A 24246-nucleotide genomic window follows, 5' to 3' on the forward strand; every position below is an offset into this window, starting at 1 on the left:
CTCACAAATTTATGTAATTGTGGTGAAATATGCAATCCCTTATGTCTGTTGCTATGTGATTCTGAATTTCAACGAGAGCAAAGTAATTGCTATAAGCATAATGCTATTTAATTGAGTAACTACACTATTACACTAGCACCTACTCTTGTTAGAAAATGAACCACGAGGAGAAAAGCGTAAAATTTACACAATTGTTATAAAAAGAACATTAAATATATTAGTAAAACAACATAATATAATAAAATTATAAAATTAGATCATTATTATGTTCTAATTAAATTTCTAACCAGAATAAAGTGATAATTGGTGATGTTATTCTATTTTAACCAAAACTTTTTAAAGAGATTCTTAATGGATAACTATTTTACCCAAATTAAATTATTTCTGATATGATAATTTGTGATACTCCTTTTAAAATCAAGTCACCCAAAATACCGAATTAAATGTGAACACTCAATTTGTTTAAAAAAAAATTTAATTATTCTATTGATTTTTATAATTTTATTAAATTTTTAATTAAATTCTTATATTTTTTTAATTAGATCCCTACACTGTTTTAATTTTGTAATTAAGTCTTTTTTTGTGTAAAAAATATTAGAGTTAACTAAATATTTTTTCGCAAATTGAAGTTATTTATAATTAAAAACTTAATTAAATTTTTGACCGTATGTATTTTGGTAAAAATATTATGTTAATTTTAATATTTTTAACATGAAAATGACGTAATTATAAAATTAAAAACAGTAATCGAGACCCAATTAAAAGAAAAAATATAAAAATTTAATAAAATTATAAAGACCAACAGAATAATTAAATTAAAAAAATATTAAAAATACAAAATGAATTTTTCTAACTAAAAAAATGACTAATGACCCACAAAACAAATATAAAGATATAACACCATTTTTTTTCTAACACTCATTGTATTTTAACTTCTATCATATCAAACTAAGCTAATCAAAGCTATCTATTTATATAATTCATAGGTAAACTTACATAGCAAATATGACAACTTATAACAGTATTATCTTACATATTTGTGAGTTGTAAGTTGATAATTTTTGACCAAATAATTAATTTTTGACCTTTAAATTAGTCAAACTTTGCAACTAATATACTTTCTAGTAATACTTATGTTTATCAACTTGTATTATCATTTTTTATTTATAGACAAATCAATATTGATTTTTAATTCATGACAATAAAAATAATTCTTTCTTAAAGTTCCATGCTGCTTCTATTTTAAACCAAATTGCTTAATTATCAAAATATTTACAGTCTCTTTTTATTTTTTTATTTTTTCTTTTGAATCAATCAGATTAAACACTAGATTCTTTGGTTATTAGGTTTTCATATTATACTATGAAATCACTTTTTTTTTTTAATTTAAACTGATGATAAAATGAGACACATAAATAATTATATCTTTAATACTATAAATACAATAATTAAAAAAAATTAATAATATACATGAATTAACTCCACATATATAATTTACAATAGAACATAATAGTGCCATGCGATTATATAATCGACCCTATTTAGGTGTTATTAAGTTGATAAAATAATTTTTTTAATAATTTTTTTTATTTTTAGTGTGTTTGGTAAATTTTTAGTAGTAAAAATAAAAGCACTAGAAAATATAAAAAAAAATATTTTTTTAGGTTTAATTACTCTGTTGTCCCTATAGGGACCTAAATAATAAGAAAAAAAAGTGTAGAGACCCAATTAAAAAAAAATTGGTGCAAGGACTCAATTAATAAAAGGAAAAAAAGTATAGGGATCTAATTGAAAATTTTGCGAAACCATAGGACCAATAGAGTAATTAAACCTTTTTTTAAAAAGCTACAATTTACATATTTTTTTAAAATATTTTTTTCTTAAAAAAATATTTTTTACATAATAAATAAATAAATAAATAAATAAGTACTTTTATATTGTTATACCCAAATATAATTAATAGAAAAAAATTTGTATAAGATATCTAACATAAATTTACTTTTATTTTTTTATAAATTTTTTTTAAAAAAATAAATAAATAAATTGATTATGTATAAATTAGTCTTCTTAGCTAATTACAGTTCTTTCTGGGAATTGAATAATAAATAGGATAAAATACGTAAAAAACTAAATGTTTGCCAAAATGTTGGGAATTTTTCATTTTATAAAAGACTATGTTAAAATCTCAATTTGTATTTCTATATAAATCGAATTGATTAAACTCGATTTAAGCAAACATGTACTACATGCAAATTCTGATTCACATGTAAATCAAAGCTAATAGCTTCGAATTTTACACCCACTAGATAAATCGAATTCATTAAAGCCGATTTACAATGATACTTAGGGTTTAGGATAAATTTGATACTATTAACTTCAATTTACTAGCATGGGTGGCCTTAACTAAATCGAATCAAATAGATTCAATGATACTTAGGGTTTAGGATAAATTTGATACTATTAACTTCAATTTACTAGCATGGGTGGCCTTAACTAAATCGAATCAAATAGATTCAATTTACTACTCATAAGGTGTATTTATCTAAATCTTTTACGGTACTCCTAACATCTTTTAAGTCATTTTTTTAATTATTTTGTATGAAATGAAATATTTTTTTGTGGTATAATTTAAATAAATTTATTAAAAAAATATATTTATTCAAATTTTAAATGTAACACCCTAATTTTTAGCACCTCATGATCGTACTAAAAGTTTAGCCGTTACTTACCTCTAACCCTTTTTGTTTTATACTATCTTTATTTAATATTGAGCCTTCGCGAATACGAATCGGAATTTCAATCAAGAAAACGAAAGGTCTTTATTTTAAAACTCTTAATCACAAAAATACATATATTCACATAGCAATATATACATAGACTTATTTCAAGATTCTCAAATACAAGTCATACTCCTCTAAAAATCAAAGACAATAAATGGCGAGAGGAAAGTCTAAGGCTAAACTAACTACAGAAAATACGGATACATATTTACATATAACTCCGATGTTTAGTCACGGTTCCGTGCCAAGAATTCTTAAACCTGTTGCTGAAAGAAAAATCTGTAGGAGGTGAGAACGTCGTCTTCTCATGTTATCAGTAGAAAAGTGAATGCTGTAAAAATACAGAATAAATTACAAATAGTTAATTCATGTCCCAAGACAGTCCTCTCTATTGAATCCTTAAATTTTTTCCTAAGTCTTACTTATAACCGTTTAAATTCCTTTCTTTAAATTACTTTACTTAAATAAACAACCACAATCAAATGTAAATACACAAATAATATGATGCATGCCTTTCCTATGCAAGCCATGAGCTCATGCGTCGGTTGTCTACCCGCAACCCGATGTTACTCGGGATAAACCCTGAATATGGTTCTTTTATTGTGTCAGTTAGACACCTTGGCATCACGGTTACCCGTGTCAATTAGACTTCATCATAATAACATTTATTGTGCATCACAGTAAAAAACAGTGCTATCAGTTAGGCAAACATTCTCGCATTAGCAATCTCAGGCTATCAGTTAGGCGAGCACTTTCGCATTAGCAACCGTAGGCTATCAGTCAGGCAGACATTCCCGCATTAGCAACCTTAGTCTATCGGTTAGGTGGGCACTTCCGCATTAGCACTTTGGCACAAGACCTTTTTAACATACACTTTTCAAGTATCTATCTTTTTCATTCTTTCTCATTCTTTTCCTCTTAAGAATCTATTTTCTTCATTAGTTCTCATTTCCTTTCTTTTTATTAAGCCTCCACATCACCAATTACATACCCACACCTCTGCATCACCTACATTATTCACTCATCTATTATAATCTTAAATCGATTAGTTTCTAAATAATCAAATTTCGTAACGTTTAATAAAAACTCTTTTTCTTAATAAATCGAACTCAAACTATAACTTAAAACAAAAATATTTTCTCAGTAGATTAAACTTAAAAAATAGTACTTTTCTTAATAATTTGAAAAGCAACTATTTTGAACCCTAAATCCAATTTTTTTTTAAATAATGCTTTAAGCAAAGTCTCGAAATTTTGTAAAATTTCTACAGCATTTCTTCTAAAATTTGGATTTTATCACCTTTCAACGGTCTCTACCAAACCATCCTTAATTCTCTAAAATCCTTCTAGATAATTTAAATGAATCAAATTCAATACTATGAATCCATTTTTAATTCTCAAAGATCACTTTCCATTTTAATAAAATTCAGCTCCTTTTTAGTTCTTTTACTATTTAATCAACCCAATAATTACTAATACATCAAACCAATATTTTCTCAAACTCTTTCCAATGGTTTCAAACCCAAGTCACTCCTTAGTATAAATTTATAACTCAAACTTTGAATACAAAATCCTTTTCTCAATATAAGTAAATATGCAACCAGATCTTTTTTAACATAGGATCATTTTCTTAAAAGAGGTTTATAAATCGGATTTCCAATGAAAGATCATTTCTTAATATAAATATATATAAAAATCAAGTTTTCAAAACAAAATCACTTTTTCGTTTGTTTTTACAAGAATACCGGCAGAACCCCTCCTTAAAACTTGACTTCACCATCCTTACGGGCTCCCTCACTTTTATAACTTCTCGACAGTTTAACCAGCCTTCCATCAGCACTTTTCAAACACAAGGTTCTCAATAATCGACATATGATTCCAATCTTAGTAAAATCATTTATATAATAACACCAAAATCAATTACTATTCACTTTTTCAACCAAAAACTCAATTACAATCATAGCCAATCATTCATAGCAAAGAAATCCAAACTCAATAACATTATAATTACTAACATATTTGTAATTATTTACTATATTTTTGGACATTTTTAAATTGAAAATGGTTAATTATTAAATAAAATTCCATACCTCCGTATGAAATCAAAATCAACAAAAGCTCCGGAGAAGCTTTCTGATCGAGCTGCTGAAGAAGAAAGCGTCAGAAATCGTCTATGCTTCCTAGAATTCTAATTGGCGGAACTTAAAGGGAAGAAGAGCTACGTCACCGTCAGCTTCTACTGGATAAAAGTAACTTCAATATGTAGAGAAGGAGGATACAGACACTTTTACCGGTGGTTAAGAAAGAAATGAATGAAGTATAAGTGTTGATTAATGGAAGTAAGGAAGCATGAGTCATTTGTGTTTTATATATATAAAGGCAACGTAGCTTGGTTTTAAATATAGAGGAGTGTTAGAATTACTAAAAATAGGATTTTTTCGGACGAATTTTGAGACGAAATTAAAATAAATTTTGAACAAATTAGAGATAAATTTTTTTTCAAACAAAATTGGGACAAATTTTTTTGTCCCAAAAAGCCTTGTTGCTAATTTACATTTTGTCTGAAATTTCGTCCAAAATTTTTTTCAGACGATTTTGTGACAAATTTCGAATAGGCATTTATCTGCTAAATTTCTAACTATTATGATGTATTTTAGACGAATTTCAGACAAATTAGCTAACATAAAGACAACGTATTTCAGACAAATTTCAAACATAAAAATATTGATTTCTAGACAAATTTCAAACAAAAAAATACTTTATTTCAGACAAATTTCTAACGAATTTAGTCAAATATAACAAATTTTTTTCGAACAAATTTTAGACAACTCAAATATTTCTTTTCAATTAAATTTCAGACAAATTTAATTTACATGAATTTACGTATTTGAAATAAATTTCATACAAAACAAAAAATTATTTTCGCACAAATTTTCTACAAATTTAATATAATATTTCAAATAATTTTTATGCAAAATAATTTGCTATTTAATATATAAATAATATTTTATAAAATAAATTGTATTCGATTTACTTTCTATATTAAGACCATCATAATCATTTTTTCATATTACATCAACGAAATTATAAACACATAATAAAGTCATGAAAAAGCCAATTACCATAAAAGGATTAAAAAAAATATTTATTATTAAAATATTTATCCATAAATGTAATCAAACTAAAATAAAAAAAATTAAACTAAAACAAATAAAAAAAGCCTTTAAAAAGGTCAAATATCATCAATAAAATAAAATGTATTAACTAATTCACCTAAAAATTTCTTAATCTAAATCAGAAAAAACATATACTTCAGACATCAATCACTCATGTTATCATCCTCATCATCATTAGAGCCTGTCCCAATCTCATCATCCGCAAGAACAGACATGGTTGAAGGAAGTGGGAGATTCAACTTTTTATACAAAGCATGAAGTGTCTTTTCAGAAGAACTAATTTTTTTCTGTTGAGCTTTTAGTTGACGTCCTTGATCCTTTAACTTATGCTCAGCATCATTCAACTTAACATTTTGCTCTTCATTGATCATTTTTTGCTCCTTTGCCTTTTCTTTCCACATGTGAAGTTCTTGCTCAATATTTAGATTGTCTTTGAATGTCTCTGAGCAATTTTTGGAATCCAACTTTAAAGAGAGATCTAAACTAAAAGCAGCTTTCTTTTTCTCCTTTGTCACAACTTCATTCCAAATAGTGTAATTATCGGGTATATCTAGGTCTTCCTTAGATGCCTCAACATCTCCCTCATTATTCAAGAATAAAGCTACTTGAGAAAGTTCTGTCTTTTGCTTTTTAATTTTGTCCTACAAAACCAATTAATTTTAATCACAACTAAATATGCCATGAACAAATACTAACATATAGTGAAAATTATTTTTAAAAACGACAAAAGAAGAATAAACTAGCATCACATACAATGACTTTCTCAGAAGTGTAAGTACAAATTGCATGATTCCTTTTCTCTGTTATTATTAAGACATGGAGTGTGTTTGGGAGTTATGAGGAAAGGAGAGGTATGGTTAAGGGTAAGATGAATTATACTAGGGATTAACATGGCACTTGTTTGGGAGTTTAAAATAGACTAATGTTGGGTTATGAAATCTCCACTTTGAGTGAATTCTAAAAGTCATTAGATGGAAATTGTTGGGGGAAGTATAAGCCTTCTTCCTTCTCTTCTCTTAAATCTTACTTACAAGCATACACACCCTAAAGAATGTCTTGTCTGAAGCAGAAAGGCCACTGATTGAATTTTTAAAAGGAGGACTGAAAGATAAGCAAAAGATATGAGAATAGATTGAGTGAATTAGATGAGTGAATTATAAGTAACAAATTTTAAGAGCAAATCAATATAATTATATTCACAAATAAATAGATTGAATGACTCATTGAAAATTGTATTTTTGAAGAACTTTGAACCTAGGTAAGAAAAACAAGCGCTCTGTTTTTGTTAGCTTGTATTGGTAAACATGAAAAAATTCTTAAGTTCTGAACTCCTTAAATTTTTGGAGAAAAGCCAACCAAATTCAAATAATTTATTATGTGATCAGTTTTAGAACATAATATTAGAATTGGCAAAACAAAATGTAATCACAACTAGTAAAGTAACCAACATGACTTTATTAAAATTGAAGTTAATCATTAAGTAGATAACTTATCGAAATCGGTTATCCTCATTCCATTCTTCCTAATAAAAATTAGAAATTGAGCACAAGCACCACTTTTGCATTGAGCTGCTGATCCATTTAGATTGAAAAATTGTATTTGCTGCATTTGTGTCCTATTGGCTATTAATTAAAGACCTTATAAACCACTTATAATTCAAAATTTCCATTTTAAAAAGCTAATTAGCACGAGAAAATATAGATCAAATTTTTTCCTTAGTAATGGTTAGTATTTCTTTCTTTCTTTCTTTCTATAATCATGTTGATTAATTCAAAATGTTAGGGACATAATACAAGCACAAATCAAAGAAGGATTTAGAACAGTGACACAGATTGAAATTATTAGCCATGTTTGTCAAAGACATGTGAATTTCAAGTTAAAAGTTCTTATGAAAAATTTGTAGCAGCATCAGAACTTGTTCAACAGATTGGCCAATAAAAGCCTTAATAATAAATACATAACATCTCTTAAACCTCAAACTAAATCTAGTAATCTACTATTAAATATTAATAGAAAAACAAATTCCATCATATTAATAAGTTTAAGACTCGCTATTAGTCAAAAGGGAGAAAAATAATATTTTGCTGGGAATAAATTTGTTACTTATTGTTAGAGAATCATTAGAATCAATTTAGATCAATTAGTATCGTCTAGTATATCTGTATATTAATTGTAGGATTCTATCCTTTTATTGCTTTGATTATTTACCACCTATAAATACTCCTTGTATATTGTACCTTTGATCACAACTCAATAATACACTTTTCAGATTATTCTCTTAGTCTCTTGTTTCTAACATGGTATCAAGAGCCTAAAGTTCTTTTTTTTCAATGAAATTCTATTCATAGCCTCCTTGTTTTTCTCTTCTGATAGTGCCTTTTTGTTCTCGTTTTTCGATCTGTTTTTGACGCTTTGGTTCGTCACCTCCGGCATCATCATATTCTTCGTTTCGCCAGCTTTCTAACGCCGCCAAGATCGCCGCCAGACGCCACCGGACGCGCCTGCACGCGCCGCCGGAAATCCGCTACTCACCTCCATTGTTTCCTTCCAGAAGCTTCAGCAGCCGTTGATCTTGGTGCAGATCCACACTCCTGGTGCTGCCACATGTCGTAACGAAGGCCTCCTTGGTATCCGCTGACCCGCGCACGACCCGACTCGCGGTTGACCCGCGTTCCACGTCACTGTCAGCGTGTTCCTGTCACTCCTCTCTGGTGCTGCCACATGTCATTGTCTCGCTGACGTGGCGCTAACGTCAATGCTGACGTGGTGCTGACGTGGCATACAAGCGGGACTCTCCCTAAAGTTTTTTGGTGAGCTCTTTCCGATTCTGCACTCCGATTTCTCATTTTCTGCTCCGAAATTGCCGTTTTGTCTCCTCTCTTTGATCTTTGTGACTACTATCATGGAAACGCCAGATGTTTTTGCTGCCACCGACAGAAAGGGTAAAATCTGTCAAGACTGTAACCGTTCTGGGCACCTCTTCTCCGACTGTCCTTCTGTTGAATGTCGCACATGCCACCAGAAAGGTCATATTAGCTACCATTGTTCACAGCTGTTCTGGCGTTACTGCAAGCTCTCGGGACATTTAATTACTGCATGTCCTACTCGCCTACCACGTCCTGATCCACTCAACTCGTCTCCTGTCTCTCTTTCTGATATTGCATCTCTTCTTCAGCGTCTTCTCTCTATTTCTGGTAATATCCCTACTGCTTTTTCCACCTCTCTAGGTACTTCTAAATGGTACTTTGACTCGGGTTGCTTTAATCACATGTCTCCGTTTTATAATATTTTCTCGTCCATGTATACCACTACAAATGGACCTTCTGTCAATACTGCAAATGGCTCCCTCTAGCACGCAACACACAAGGGTTCTATATCCCAGTCAACTCTTAATCTTCCTGATACTTATTATATTCTCAAATTAAACTTCAATCTTATTTCTGTTGGACAACTTGTTGATCTGGATTTTGAAGTAACTTTTTCTGTTTCTGGTTGTCGTGTACAGGATCCTCGAACGGGATAAATCATCGGGACTGGACATAAGGTCGGAAGGTTGTTTGAACTCGAGAATCTTCATATTCCTCATGTACCAAATTTCTGTGCTGCTTCTTCTCTCTCTACCCTCCACTTATGGCATCAGCGTCTTGTCCACACCTCCTTAGGAAAATTGTGTCCTCTTGTGTCTCAGGGTATTTTAGGTCAGGTTCCAAATGAATCTTTTGATTGCATTTCTTGCCAAACTGTCAAACAACCTGCTTTATCTTTTCACAATAATTCATCTCTTACTTGCTCTCCTTTTGATCTCATTCACTCTGATGTTTGGGGCCCTGCTCCCACTGCCTCTATAGGCGGAGCTCGATACTTTGTCGTTTTTATTGATGATTATTCCCGTTTTTCTTGGGTTTATTTGATGACTAATCGCCATGAGTTACCTTAGATCTATATCAACTTTGCTACTATGATTAAAACTCTGTTTTCCAAGGTCATTAAAGTTTTTTGACGTGATAATGCTATGGAATACCGTGATTCCAAACTCTTAGCCTTTCTCACAGAACAGGGTACTTTGTCTGATTTTTCTTGTCCTGGTACATCTCAACAAAATGGTAGAACTGAACGCAAACACCGTCACATTCTTGACTCCATTCGTGCAATGCTCCTTTCTTCTTCTTGTCCTGAGCGTACTTGGGGTGAAGCTGTTCTTACTGCTGTTCATGTTATTAATAGACTCCCTTCTTCTATTCTTGGTAATGTTACTCCCTTTGAGCGTCTTTATCATACCTCCATAGACTATAATTCTCTTCGAGTTTTCGCTTGTGTATGTTTTGTTCTTCTTCAGCCTCATGAACATAGTAAACTTGAACCTCGGGCTCGTATGTGTTGTTTTCTTGGTTATGGAACTGAACACAAAGGTTATCGTTGTTGGGATCCTCTCTCTAAACGTATTCGTATATCTCGTCATGTTATCTTCTAGGAGCACCATATGTTTTCTCGATTCTCATCCTTTGAGTCCATTCCTACTACTCAGTCACCTTTGTTTACTAACCCCAATGTTGATCTTTTTCCTAGTGATGATTCTACAGAGTTTATCTCGAGTGACCCTCCACAACCTCCTGTTCTTCCGCCTTCTCCATCTCCCGATGATTCCAGACTAGACGATGATCCTGCTCCTACCGTCATGCCTCCTCCTCCCGCTCGTTCTTATAGGGTAAGGAATCCACCTTCTCATCTTCTTGATTACCATTACTTTTCTACTATTCTTCATCAACATGAACCTAAGACATTCAGAGAAGCCTCCTCAAACCCAAATTGGCAACAAGCAATGCAGGAAGAAATACAGGCACTTGACAAAGCTCACACTTGGAATTTGGTTGATCCTCCTTCTGATCAGGAAGTTGTGGGCAGTAGATGGGTATACAAGATCAAGACTCGCTCTGATGACTCTATTGACCGTTATAAGGCCCGCTTGGTTGCTCAAGGTTGTACGCAAGAGTATGGTATTGATTATGAAGAGACTTTTGCTCCTGTCGCTCGTATTACGTCTATTAGAGCTCTTCTTGCCATTGACGCGGTTAAAAAATGGTCTCTCAGTCAGATGGATGTGAAGAATACATTTCTTGATGGATTTGAAAAAAAAAAGTCTATATGAAACCACCTCCAGAATATTCTTGTCCTTCTAATAAGGTTTGTCTCCTTCGCAAGGCACTTTATGGACTTAAGCAAGCTCCTCGTGAATGGTTTGACAAGTTCAGCACTACCATATGCAGTCTTGGTTTTACTTCTAGCCCTCATGAGAATGCCCTCTTTATTCGTAAAATTGAACGTGGAGTTGTTCTTCTACTTTTGTATGTTGATGACATGATCATTACTGGAGATGATGTTGATGGTATATCTGATCTCAAGGCCTCACTTCACCGTACCTTTGAGATGAAAGATCTTGGTTCTCTCAGCTATTTTCTTGGTCTCGAGGTCATCTCCACCGATGATGGCATCTATCTCTCTCAGGCTAAGTATGCTTCAGATCTTCTTGGTCGTGCTGGGATTACAGATAGTCGCACTGAGTCCACTCCTCTTGAGCCTAATGTTCGATTTACTCCTATGGATGACACTATTTTGGATAATCCGACTCTCTATCGACAGTTAGTTGCCGATCTCGTCTACTTGACTGTCACCTGACCAGACATCGCTTATCCGGTTCATGTACTTAGCCAGTTCTTGTCAACTCCTCGTACTACTCACTATGCGACAGTTCTTCGCATTCTTCGCTACATCAAAGGCACTCTATTTCATGGCCTTTTTTTCTCTGCTCATTCCTCTTTGTCTTTTCAGGCTTACTCTGATGCTGATTGGGCTGGTGATCCCACTGATCGTCGTTCTACTACTAGTTACTGTTTGTTTCTTGGCGACGCTCTCATTTCTTGGCGTGCTAAGAAGCAAACGTTCACTGTTCGCTCAAGCACAGAAGCTGAGTATCGTGCCCTCGCTGACACCACTACTGAGGTTATCTCGGTTCGTTGGCTTCTCGAAGATCTGGGTGCTCTTCAGTCGTTCTCTACTCATGTTTTTTGTGATAATCGCAGTGCTATTCAGATCACCCATAATGATGTGTTTCATGAACGCACCAAACACATTGAGATTGATTGTCACTTTGTTCGGCAACGTATCCTTATTGATGCTGTTCGTCTCATTGCTGTTGGAACACTAGATCAGACTGCTGATATCTTCACAAAAGCTCATCACCCGACACGTTTCCAGACTTTGTTATCCAAACTCAAGTTGGTATCCTTAGCTCCCACTTGAGTTTGAGGGAGGATGTTAGAGAATCATTAGAATCAATTTAGATCAATTAGTATCGTCTAGTATATCTGTATATTAATTGTAGGATTCTATCCCTTTATTGCTCTGATTCATTTACCACCTATAAATACTCCTTGTATGTTGTACCTTTGATCACAACTCAATAATACACTTTTCATATTACTCTCTTAGTATCTTGTTTCTAACACTTATAATTCACTCATCTAAATTGAGATTTACTCTTTACTAGTGAAACCTCATGGGTCTTATGTTATTGAGATTCGGTGATGAGTGATGACACCGGAAAATACGAGGGGTTTTAATCCATTATTCTTAGATTTCTACTACAACAAATTTCAGGAAATTTATTAGTGTTCAAGCCATTTAATCTTTAAGTAGCTACAACATATAAATCGAATACAAAGCATCACATAGGCATTCAATCAAACATGTGGTGTGCAATTCAGAAATTTAGCATAATCAAGCAATTTTCAGCAGCATTCAACTCATAACAGCCATAATCCAACATTTACAAGTTAACAAAGATCTAATAAACTAATCCTAACCTATCTTAACCACTTAAATCCACTAACAACATGTAAATTCTAACTAACTAACTAATTAAAGAAAATAGACTGGAAAGCAGAGCAAAGAGAGAACCTGAGGTGATGGCTAGGGTTCTTGAGTCAAAGACAGGGAAAAAGAACAAAGCTGAGTAACAAATACTGTTCACAAAAATTAGAACCTTGCAGAGGATGCATAAAGAGAAGAGGAGGCATGAACAATCTAGCAAAGGGGCAATGTCTGAGGCTGGCAGGGGCGCGAGTGCCCTATATTCTGAAACCACTTAACACACAGGTCACGGCATCGAATGGCACCAAGAGAAGATTAGAAATGTATCTAATTTAGTGTAAAATAAGCATGTTTTCATCCATGAGGCAGAAATTAGGAAAAGAACACAAAGTCTTGTATTTTCATATGAAAAGCGTGTGGAATCATTGATAAAACCCCTGAAATTAATACAAGATAAACCCTCAAAATGGGGTTTATCAGCGAGTTCTGAGACCGGCGGAGGCGAACACATGCAGGAGGCGGAGCGGTTGTTCAGAAGTGAAGGCTGATACTTGGGATTGCGATTGACGATGGTGGAGGTGGTCTGAGGTGCGAGATTAGAGGCTGAAGTGGTGAATGTCTGAAACTAGAGACAGGAGGCAGAGCAAGAGCGGCCAAGCACGAGTGGCAACGCACAGACAGAGGCAGAGCACGTAGAAGGAGCGCGAAGCACAAGCGGCAACCACAGACCGGAGGCAGAGCACGCATAAGGAGGGAGAAGGAGATGAAGAACTGACCATGAAACGATGAAACCAAAAGACAGTTCTGATAAAAGGTTTGGTTTTTGGCAAGTTAACCTAGGTATGTTACTGTGATACGAGGGAGAAGGCACTCAAAAACTAAAATTCCCTGAAACTAAAAGGCGGTTTTGATAAAGTTTTGATTTTTGGCGCAAAATAAATAATAAGTGGCATTGAAATAAGTGTGTATAGCAAATTTTTTAAAATTAAAATTATATCTAATTTTTAATATCAAATTAAAAAGGATAAAATTACAACAAAAATATATTCAATAAGTTATAGAATAAAATATTGATATTTAAAAGATAGATATTTTAAAAAATTATATCTAATAATAATTTTAAAATATTTAAATTTTGAATTATTATAATATAAATAATTAAGAGAATAAATTAAAAAATAATATGAGGTAACTAAAAAAATCAAAATTAAATATAAGATGGTATATAAAAATTTGTATAAGAAATTTAATATTAAATATAATAAAAATAAAAGAATAAAAAAATAAGAAGATAGAATATATAAAAAAAATAAAAAGATAGAGTTTCCCAAGTTTAACTAAAAAAAGTAAAATATAATATACAATGATATAAAAAAAACTAATAAAAATATAGTCAATTTAGTTCTAAAATTTAGGATTGGATAAGTATATTTGTTAAATTTTTTTATTTAGTACTGAGTACGTACTACCTAAATTAAAAGAGTTATAGTGAATAATAGATTAATTTACTAATCTTATATTTTAATGGTTGATCTATAATGATTCAATTAATTATTTTAAGATTGTAATTTATTCCATATTTGATATTATATAAAAATAATTATTAACTTAATAAAAAATTAAATAATTTTTTATTTTTTAAAATATTAAAAAATATATTTTAAAAATAAATCAACTAAATTTAATGGTAGCCCCACCAAAAGTACCGATTTTGTTGGCGCCAAGCACAAAATGGCTTCCCCCACCAGAAGTTTCAATTCGTGTGCGCCCCTCTTGAGATGACGACTAAATCCATTTTGAGGGTGCTTTGCGAACAATGGTCCTGTGCATTTTAGTAAAGTTTTCTCTGTATGCGTATTATGGGAATTAATATATTTTATTTACTTATTTATATAAAAAAACCTGCATAAATAAACACTAACGTACCTATCAATCCAATTTTTAAAAATATGTATAATAATAAATAAGATGTTAATTGGTATCATGATTATTTCATATTTTGATTAAGAGGTTTTGGAATTGAAAAGTGCGAACAAAAACCGTACCTTTTTATAAGTTATATATAATTAAGGTAATTTTAGGAAAAAGAAACTTTATTTTGGAATAGTAAAAATATTTGGGAGAAATCATAGACTAATTTAAAATATAAATAATACTTTTATACTAAATTTTAAAAGTTTTCAATAAATATTTGAAATCTGTTTGAAAATTGATGAACTTTTAAACTGATTTTATAAATGATGCTATTTTTGTCCCAAATATGTGAGAAAAAATTTTGTCCACTTTAAATGGTTAGTTATAGTAAAAGCATTTAAGAGTAATTATAGACAAATTTGGGATAGAATTAATATTTTTCAAAATGCGTCTCAAATTCGTCTGAAGTTATTGCGCATATTCAGATGGAATACGGACAAATTATAGTTTTTGTCCAAAATGTGTTGCTAATCTGTATGAAAATTTTGACGCTATCTAAAAAAAATTTGGCGCCAAAATTTGGGACAAAATTTAAACAAATTTAGGATAGAATATATTGTAACACCCCAACTTTCGACACGTCATGACCATTGCCAAATGTTCAGGTGTTACTGGTCGTGCGGGCCTACTTAGCTCTAGACTCAGATTTTTATAAATTAATATCAATAAAATCCTTTATCGGTTTAATCGTGAATAAATTATTATTCGTGGATTAACGTTTAGCTGCTCGCAAGGTTAGTTTCTTTAAAGTTATCATGTAAGAAAACACATGGCAACAAAAATAACATATATAAACATATATACAATATACACATGAGTTAAGTTCAAGGATACGTGTCATCTATCAAAGCCGAGTATCACACCAAGTTATATGTACATATACAAAAGAAGAAATCAGTCCCAACCCTCACATGAGTTTTCTAAACTGGAACCGAACTACTAAGACGTCCTACCCCTCTAAAAGTACTACAAAAGCGAGGGGAAGTAATACAAAGATCATAAAAAAGGAGCGAAAGATTCACTGCGACTAATTCTGGGGTGATCTCCGAACATCGTTCAAGAAAGTGGTCCAAAGTGTGCTCCATATGAAGACTCCTCCACGCGTCGGATCCTCATAACTCAGAGGTTAGAACGAAACTCAAAGAGCTCATCTGCCGGACCCGTCTGGGGAGGGAGGAGAAAGAAAGAAAAGAAGGGTGAGAACATAGAGTTCTCAGTAAGGTAAAAGGGGAACCTAGGGTCTTTATCTCTAAGTTGTCGCAAAACAGCAAAAAGAACAAACACAGAGACTCAAGGCACAAACATATATATATAACAAGTAAATAGCATGAACAAGAAAGAAATGGCAGTAAACAATTCACAAGAAGTTCATATGCACAAACAAGATGATGCATGCCTGTTCCTAGCGCTGGCCATGAGCTCATGCGTCGGTTGTCTACCCGCAACCCGACGTTACTCGGGGTGAACTCCGAATATGGTCCTTTTACTGTGTCAATTAGACACCTTGGCATCACGGTTACCCGTGTCAATTAGACCTCATTATAATAACATTTCAATGTTGATCACAGTAAGGAACAGTGCTATCAGTTAGGCGAACATTCCCGCATTAGCAATCTCAGGCTATCCGTTAGGCAGGCACTTTCGCATTAGCAGTTTGGCACAAGGCCCATTCAACATACACTTTTCATAATTTACTTATTCATTTCAATTATCTCTTTCAAACATGGTTTCTCATTTACTTTCTCTTTATCATGCCTCCGCATCACCAACACTATAAAACATACCTCCGCATCACCGCCTAAATATACATACCTCCACACCACCGTCTAATTATACATACCTCCGCATCACCCATTAACCTTAAACCTTCTTGGGGACAACTTACACATTTACATTTAACTAAGTTCCTGAACTTTTATAGAAATTCGGACATAATCTCCTCTAAAATAGCACTAAAACCACCCTTACGGGTTCCCTCAGCTTTAACAACGTTCAAACTTTCCTTAACAATTTACCAGGTAAACATTCTTAATTGGTCATTATACTCTCTTTAATCCCTTTAGTTATTTTAAAAATACGTGTTTAGAAAATAAAACTTAGTTCTGGGGGATTCCTACTATAATTGAAATTTGTACAAATCTTTCAAAAATTCTACTATCATTGCAGAAAAAATAGCAGCGAGTAGTAAATTTGTTAAATTCACTAAAAATCCAATTCTCACCCATTGCCTTTCAAAATTCATGTACTTAAACAAGACTCTTCCAGATTTCTAAAAAACTAAATTTCAGACTATTACCATGTCACATGTAAAAGTTATGAGGTTAGGAACACAGTCCTGCCTTATACAAATCTGTTTTCAAAATCCAGCAAGCAACTCACACTTTTTGCAACATATCTAATTGGTTAAAAAGAGTTTTGTCACAAAATTTAAACTGAACATTTTAGACACATAAAGCTTGAGACTGCCGTTGGTTTCAGCCCAAATACTCATCAGAATTATAAATTAAGTGAATTGGATTTTGGTACTTCTGCATTAAAGAAACAGAATTTTCTGCTGAAACCATTAATCTTCAAAAATTTCTTTCTCCCAATCCACTTATCAATTAATTCTAAAATTTTTACCAGATATTAAAAACACATTATATTTTTATAGAAAAATAATTTTATCCAAAATTATGATCTGGAATGCTCCCAGAAATTCGTTCATTTCGGTGCCAATTATGCAGAAATTGCAGAAATTCTGCATAATGCACTTCTAACAATCTCACATGCCAAATCTTATGTTCAAGCGTAGAATTCATCTAAAACTATAATTTTACTTTTATTTTAACTAACTAAAGTTGCTAGAATGGTCAGAACATCTCCAAGAAAATAAATTCAACAAATTTCACAATTTCAATTACTTAACCATAATCAAACTTCCACTTTTCAGCACTATATCAAACATAACAATTCATATAACCTAACCATCATTCAAACACATAATAGAGCCATATTTATCATAAATCAAGCATATAATAGTTTATCTATTCTCATTACAGGCACAGCCACAAGAATAATAGTCTAATTGTCCTAACCCTTACCTCTTTTGAAGTTGAAAATTCTATTTTTACTTCTTTCCAGAATCAGAACCCTAACCGTAGGGAATTGGAGCTTTGGCCTCTCTTTCAAGAACGAATGGCTGACCTCACCTCAATCAAGGGAAGAGTTCTTGCCTACGGTCACTACTATTCTAGCAACAATTGGAATTAGAATGGCAGTGGTGGAATAAAAGGGAAGAACAGAATTTGAATCTGAAGAAGAGGAAGAAGGAGAGTTGCTGGTTCTCACCCAACAAAGAAGCTTCGAAGATTCAGAGTGATGAGAGGTGGGGTGCCTTCCTTCTTGCTGCGGATGGCTTCTTCCTTCCTCTTCAGTTTCGTTTTGCTTCCCTTCTCTGTTCTTCTCCTTCGTTGTGCGTGTTTTGGTTCAAAGAAAATGAGAAGCACTATTAACAAGAGATAGAAGAAAAGAAAGTAGGTGAGGCGGTGCATAAGGCTAAGGCATTAATGCTTGAAGAGGTGTTAAATTTGAGTAGGAAAAATTTGGTTCGGTTGAACCGGAAAAAGGAAAAGCAAGCCGTGCTTTTGAAAAAGAGGAAGGAAAAACCGACTTAATGGTTAGTAACGCTTTTAGGCTAATTTCTCAACTAATTCATTATCTAAATTCACTTTTCTGGACTTTACTATGAGTTTGTATGTTTTTCTGTGATTTCAGGTATTTTCTGGCTGAAATTGAGGGACCTGAGCAAAAATCTGATTCAGAGACTGAAAAGGACTGCAGATGCTGTTGGATTCTGACCTCCCTGCACTCGAAGTGGATTTTCTGGAGCTACAGAAGCCCAATTGGCGCGCTCTCAACGGCGTTGGAAAGTAGACATCCTGGGCTTTCCATCAATATATGATAGACCATACTTTGCCCAAGATTTGATGGCCCAAACCGGCGTTCAAAGTCACCTACAGAAATTCCAGCGTTAAACGCCGGAACTGGCACCTAATTGGGAGTTAAACGCCCAAACTGGCATAAAAGCTGGCGTTTAACTCCAAGAAGAGTCTCTACACGAAAATGCTTCATTGCTCAGCCCAAGCACACACCAAGTGGGCCTGGAAGTGGATTTTTTATGTCATTTACTCATCTTTGTACACCTTAGGCTACTAGTTTTCTATAAGTAGGACCTTTTACTATTGTAATATGGAGATCTTTTGATCATGTTTTTATGATTGAACCCTCTTTGGGAGGCTGGCCATTCGGCCATGCCTAGACCTTGTTCTTATGTATTTTCAACGGTGGAGTTTCTACACACCATAGATTAAGGTGTGGAGCTCTGCTGTACCTCGAGTATTAATGCAATTACTATTGTTCTTCTATTCAATTCCGCTTGTTCTTTGTCCAAGATATCACTTGTTCTTCAACTTGATGAAGGTGATGATTGACATTCATCATCATTCTCACCTTTGAACAAGGTGACTGACAACCATTCTTGTTCTACAAGCATTCGAGGCTTAGTGAATATCTCTTGGATTTCTGATTACATGATGCATGGTTGATCGCCTGACAACCGAGTGCTCGCCTGACAAACGAGCCAACCATTCCGTGAGATCAGAGTCTTCGTGGTATAGGCAAGAACTGATGGCGGCATTCAAGAGAATCCGGAAGGTCTAACCTTGTCTGTGGTATTCTGAGTAGGATTCAATGATTGAATGACTGTGACGTGCTTCAAACTCCTGAGGGCGGGCGTTAGTGACAGACGCAAAAGAATCACTGGATTCTATTCCGGCCTGATTGAGAACCGACAGATGGATAGCCGATGCTGTGACAGGGCATCAGGAACGTATTTCCAATGAGAGGATGGGAGGTAGCCACTGACAACGGTGAAACCCTTGCATAAGCTTGCCATGGAAAGGAGTAAGAAGGATTGGATGAAGACTGTAGGAAAGCAGAGAGACGGAAGGGAAGGCATCTTCATTCGCTTATCTGAAGCTCTCACCAATGATATGCATAAGTATCTCTATCTTTATCTTTTATGTTATTTTCGTTCATCACCATACCCATTTGAGTCTGCCTGACTGAGATTTACAAGATGACCATAGCTTGCTTCATACCACCAATCTCCGTGGGATCGACCCTTACTCGCGTAAGGTTTATTACTTGGACGACCCAGTGCACTTGCTGGTTAGTTGTGCGAAGTTGTGTTTATGCCATGGTAGTGAGCACCAAGTCTTTGGAGCCATTACTAGGGATTGTTTATGTTTTGAAAAGTATTGATCACAATTTCGTGCACCAAGTTTTTGGCGCCGTTGCCGGGGAATTAAATGTCCTAACTATAGTTTCACATTTGTTCCCTGCAATAACAGTGCCAAGTTTTGATCCGGCAACAACACCAAGTTTTTGGCGCCGTTGCCGGGGATTGTTCTTGTGTATGGACAACTGACGGTTCATCTTGTTGCTTAGATTAGGCATTTATTTTTTTCGAAATTCTTGAAGATGAATTCTAGAGTTTCATGATGATTTGTTGAAATCTGGCTGGCTGTAAAGCCATGTCTAATTTTATTGGACCGAGGTTTCAACTTATCATCACAAGAGCTTGTTGATCTTGCTTTTGGAGCAGTGATCTGCTAAGGCTTGGCTGGCCTTTGGCCATGTCTAGTGTTTTGGACCGAAGCTTTCTTTGAAAGCTTGGCTGGCTGTGAAGCCATGTCTAATTCCTGGACCGGAGTCTTAGACTAGCATTGCACTGATTCCTGAAATTCTCATCAAGAATTTTGATGTTTTCACTTAATTTTCGAAAAACACAAAAAAAAAAAATTAGAAAATCATAAAAACCAAAAATATTTCTTGCTTGAGTCTAGTGTCTCACTTTAAGTTTGGTGTCAATTGCATGCATTCATTCATGTGTTTTAAGGATCTTCAAGTAATTCTTGATGATTTCTTACTCTGATCTTTGAATTCTTTTGACTTGAGTGTTTATGTGTCTCATATAGTGTCAGTAGTATACAAACTGCTAAGTTTGGTGTCTTGCATGCATTGTTATTTGATTCTTGTTGCATTTTGATTATTAAAAATCCAAAAATATTTTTTATTTTGTGTCTTTTCAAGTCAATAATACAGAGAATTGAAGATTCAGAACATACTGCAGAGGAATTATACAGAAAAAGCTGGGCATTCAAAAAATGCCCAGTGAAGAAGGCAGACTGGCGTTTAAACGCCAGCCAGGGTACCTGGTTGGGCGTTTAACGCCCAAAAAGGGTGCATTTTGGGCGTTAAACGCCAGAATGGATACCATTCTGGGCGTTTAACGCCAGGATGGTGCTAGGGGGAAGATTTTGTTTTCAAAATCAATTTTTTTCAAGTTTTCAAAGTTTTTCAAAATCAAATCTTTTTCAAATCATATCTTTTCAATCAAATGTTTTCAAAATTAATTTCTTTCCTTTTTCAAAGATACTTACTAACAATTAATGATTTGATTGAACATTTTTTGCCTTTTCTGTTGAGGAAGGTTTCATGTTTGAATCATATCTTTTCTTGTTAGGCAAGTCATTAATTTTTAAAATCAAATCCTTTTTTTTAATTGTTTTCAAATCATATCTTTTTAAAATTGTTTTCAAATCATATCTTCTCAATCACATCTTTTTAAAACCAATCATATCTTCTCAACCACATCTTTTTCAAAATAGTTTTCAATCAAATCTTTTTAATTTCTAATTTCAAAATCTTTTTCAAAAATCACTTTGCTTCTTTCCCACTTTTGTTTTCGAAAATCAATTAGTGTTTTTCAAAAATGTTTTCAAAATATTTTAATTAATTTTCGAAAAATTACTCCACTCCTTCTCACATCCTTCTATTTATGGAGTACCACTCCTTCTCAATGCACAATTCGAACCTTATCTAATTAAAGTTCGAATTCTTCTTCTCCTTCTTCTTTCTATTTCTCTTTTCCTCTGACACCTCAAGGAATCTCTATACTGTGACATAGAGGACTCCACATTTTCTTGTTCTCTTCTCTTTCATATGAGCAGGAGCAGAGACAAAGGCATTCTTGTTGAAGCTGACCCTGAACCCGAAAGGACCTTGAAGAGAAAACTAAGAGAAGCCAAAGCACAACTCTCTTTAGAGGACCTGACCGAATTCTTCAAAGAAGAAGAAGACATGGCAGCCGAAAACAACAATAATGCAAACAATGCAAGGAAGGTGCTGGTGACTTTACTGCACCTACTCCTGATTTTATGGGAGAAGCATCTCTATCCCTGCCATTGGAGCAAACAACTTTGAGCTTAAACCTCAATTAGTTTCTCTAATGCAACAGAATTGCAAGTTCCATGGACTTCCAATGGAAGATCCTCATCAGTTCTTAGCTGAATTCTTGCAAATCTGTGACACAGTCAAGACTAATGGGGTAGACCCTGAGGTCTATAGACTGATGCTATTCCCTTTTGCTGTAAGAGACAGAGCTAGGATATGGTTGGACTCTCAACCTAAAGAAAGCCTGGACTCTTGGGAAAAGCTAGTCAATGCCTTCTTGGCAAAGTTCTTTCCACCTCAAAGATGGAGCAAGCTTAGAGTGGAAGTCCAAACTTTCAGATAGAAGGATGGAGAATCCCTCTATGAAGCTTGGGAAAGATACAAACAATTAATCAGAAAATGTCCTTCTGACATGCTTTCTGAATGGAGCATCATAGGTATTTCTATGATGGTCTCTCTGAACTATCCAAGATGTCTTTGGATAGCTCTGCTGGAGGATCTCTTCATCTGAAGAAGACGCCTACAGAGGCTCAAGAGCTCATTGAAATGGTTGCAAATAACCAATTCATGTACACTTCTGAAAGGAATCCTGTGAACAATGGGACAAGTCAGAAGAAAGGAGTTCTTGAGATTGATGCTCTGAATGCCATATTGGCTCAGAACAAGATATTGACTCAACAAATCAATTTGATTTCTCAAAGTCTGTCTGGAATGCAAAATGCACCAAGCAGTACTAAGGAGGCTTCATCTGAGGAAGAAGCTTATGATCCTGAGAACCCTTCAATGGAAGAGGTGAATTACCTAGGAGAACCCTATGGAAACACCTATAATTCTTCATGGAGAAATCACCCAAATCTCTCATGGAAGAATCAAGAGAGACCTCAACAAGGTTTCAATAATAATGGTGGAAGAAATAGGTTTAACAATGGCAAACCTTTTCCATCATCTTCTCAGCAACAGACAGAGAATTCTAAGCAGAACCCCTCTGACTTAGCAACCATGGTCTCTGATCTAAATCAAAACCACTCAAAGTTTCATGACTGAAACAAGGTCTTCCATTAGGAATTTGGAAGGACAAGTGGGACAGCTGAGCAAGAAAGTTACTGAACTCCCTCCAAGTACTCTTCCAAGCAACACAGAAGAAAATCCAAAAGGAGAGTGCAAAGCCATCAATATGGCCGAATTTGGAGAGGAAGGGGAGAAAGTGAACGCCACTGAGGAAGACCTCAATGGGCGTGCACTAGCCTCCAATGAGTTCCCCAATGAGGAACCATGGGAATCTGAGACTCAACATGAGACCATAGAGATTCCATTGGACTTACTTCTGCCTTTCATGAGCTCTGATGAGTATTCTTCCTCTGAAGAGGATGAGTATGTCACTGAAGAGCAAGTTGCTAAGTACCTTGGAGCAATCATGAAGCTAAATGACAAGTTATTTGGAAATGAGACTTGGGAGAATGAACCTCCTTTGCTCACCAAAGAACTGGATGACTTGTCTAGGCAGAAATTACCTCAAAAGAGACAAGACCCTGGGAAGTTTTCGATACCTTGTACCATAGGCACCATGACCTTCAAGAAGGCTCTGTGTGACTTAGGGTCAAGTGTAAACCTCATGCCTCTCTCAGTAATGGAGAAGCTAGGGATCTTTGAGGTACAAGCTGCAAAATCTCACTAGAGATGGCAGACAACTCAAGAAAACAAGCTTATGGACTTGTAGAGAATGTTTTGGTTAAGATTGAAGACCATTACATCCCTACTGATTTCATAGTCCTAGAGACTGGGAAGTGCATGGATGAAACCATCATCCTTGGCAGACCCTTCCTAGCCACAGCAAAGGCTGTGATTGATGTTGATGGAGGTGAACTGATCATTCAAGTGAATGGAGAATCCTTTGTGTTTAAGGCTCAAGGATATCCCTCTGTCACCATAGAGATGAAGCATGAAGAGCTTCTCTCAAATCAGAGTCAAGAAGAGCCCCCACAGTCAAACTCTAAGTTTGGTGTTGGGAGGCCACAACCAAACTCTAAGTTTGGTGTTGAACCCCCACATTCAAACTCTAAGTTTGGTGTTGGGAGGTTCCAACATTGCTCTGAGTATCTGTGAGGCTCCATGAGAGCTCTCTGTCAAGCTACTGACATTAAAGAAGCGCTTGTTGGGAGGCAACCCAATGAT

General features: G+C 34.3%; 1 long non-coding RNA gene and 1 other non-coding gene across 2 annotated transcripts; both read right to left on the bottom strand.

Moving 5' to 3' along the window:
* Nucleotides 1–15776: 15776 nt before the first annotated feature.
* On the bottom strand, nucleotides 15777–18251 carry LOC130933053 (uncharacterized). The gene is made up of 3 exons (XR_009067592.1): nucleotides 18127–18251; nucleotides 17880–18023; nucleotides 15777–15960 (listed from the first exon to the last, which is right to left on the bottom strand). It is a non-coding gene; the product is annotated as an uncharacterized LOC130933053 (long non-coding RNA).
* Nucleotides 18252–22384: 4133 nt separating this feature from the next.
* LOC130937527 (small nucleolar RNA R71) lies at nucleotides 22385–22492 on the bottom strand. The gene has a single exon (XR_009068742.1). It is a non-coding gene; the product is annotated as a small nucleolar RNA R71 (small nucleolar RNA).
* Nucleotides 22493–24246: the final 1754 nt, after the last annotated feature.

This window comes from Arachis stenosperma, chromosome 6, assembly GCF_014773155.1.
Source record: "Arachis stenosperma cultivar V10309 chromosome 6, arast.V10309.gnm1.PFL2, whole genome shotgun sequence".
Taxonomy (NCBI): Eukaryota; Viridiplantae; Streptophyta; class Magnoliopsida; order Fabales; family Fabaceae; genus Arachis; species Arachis stenosperma.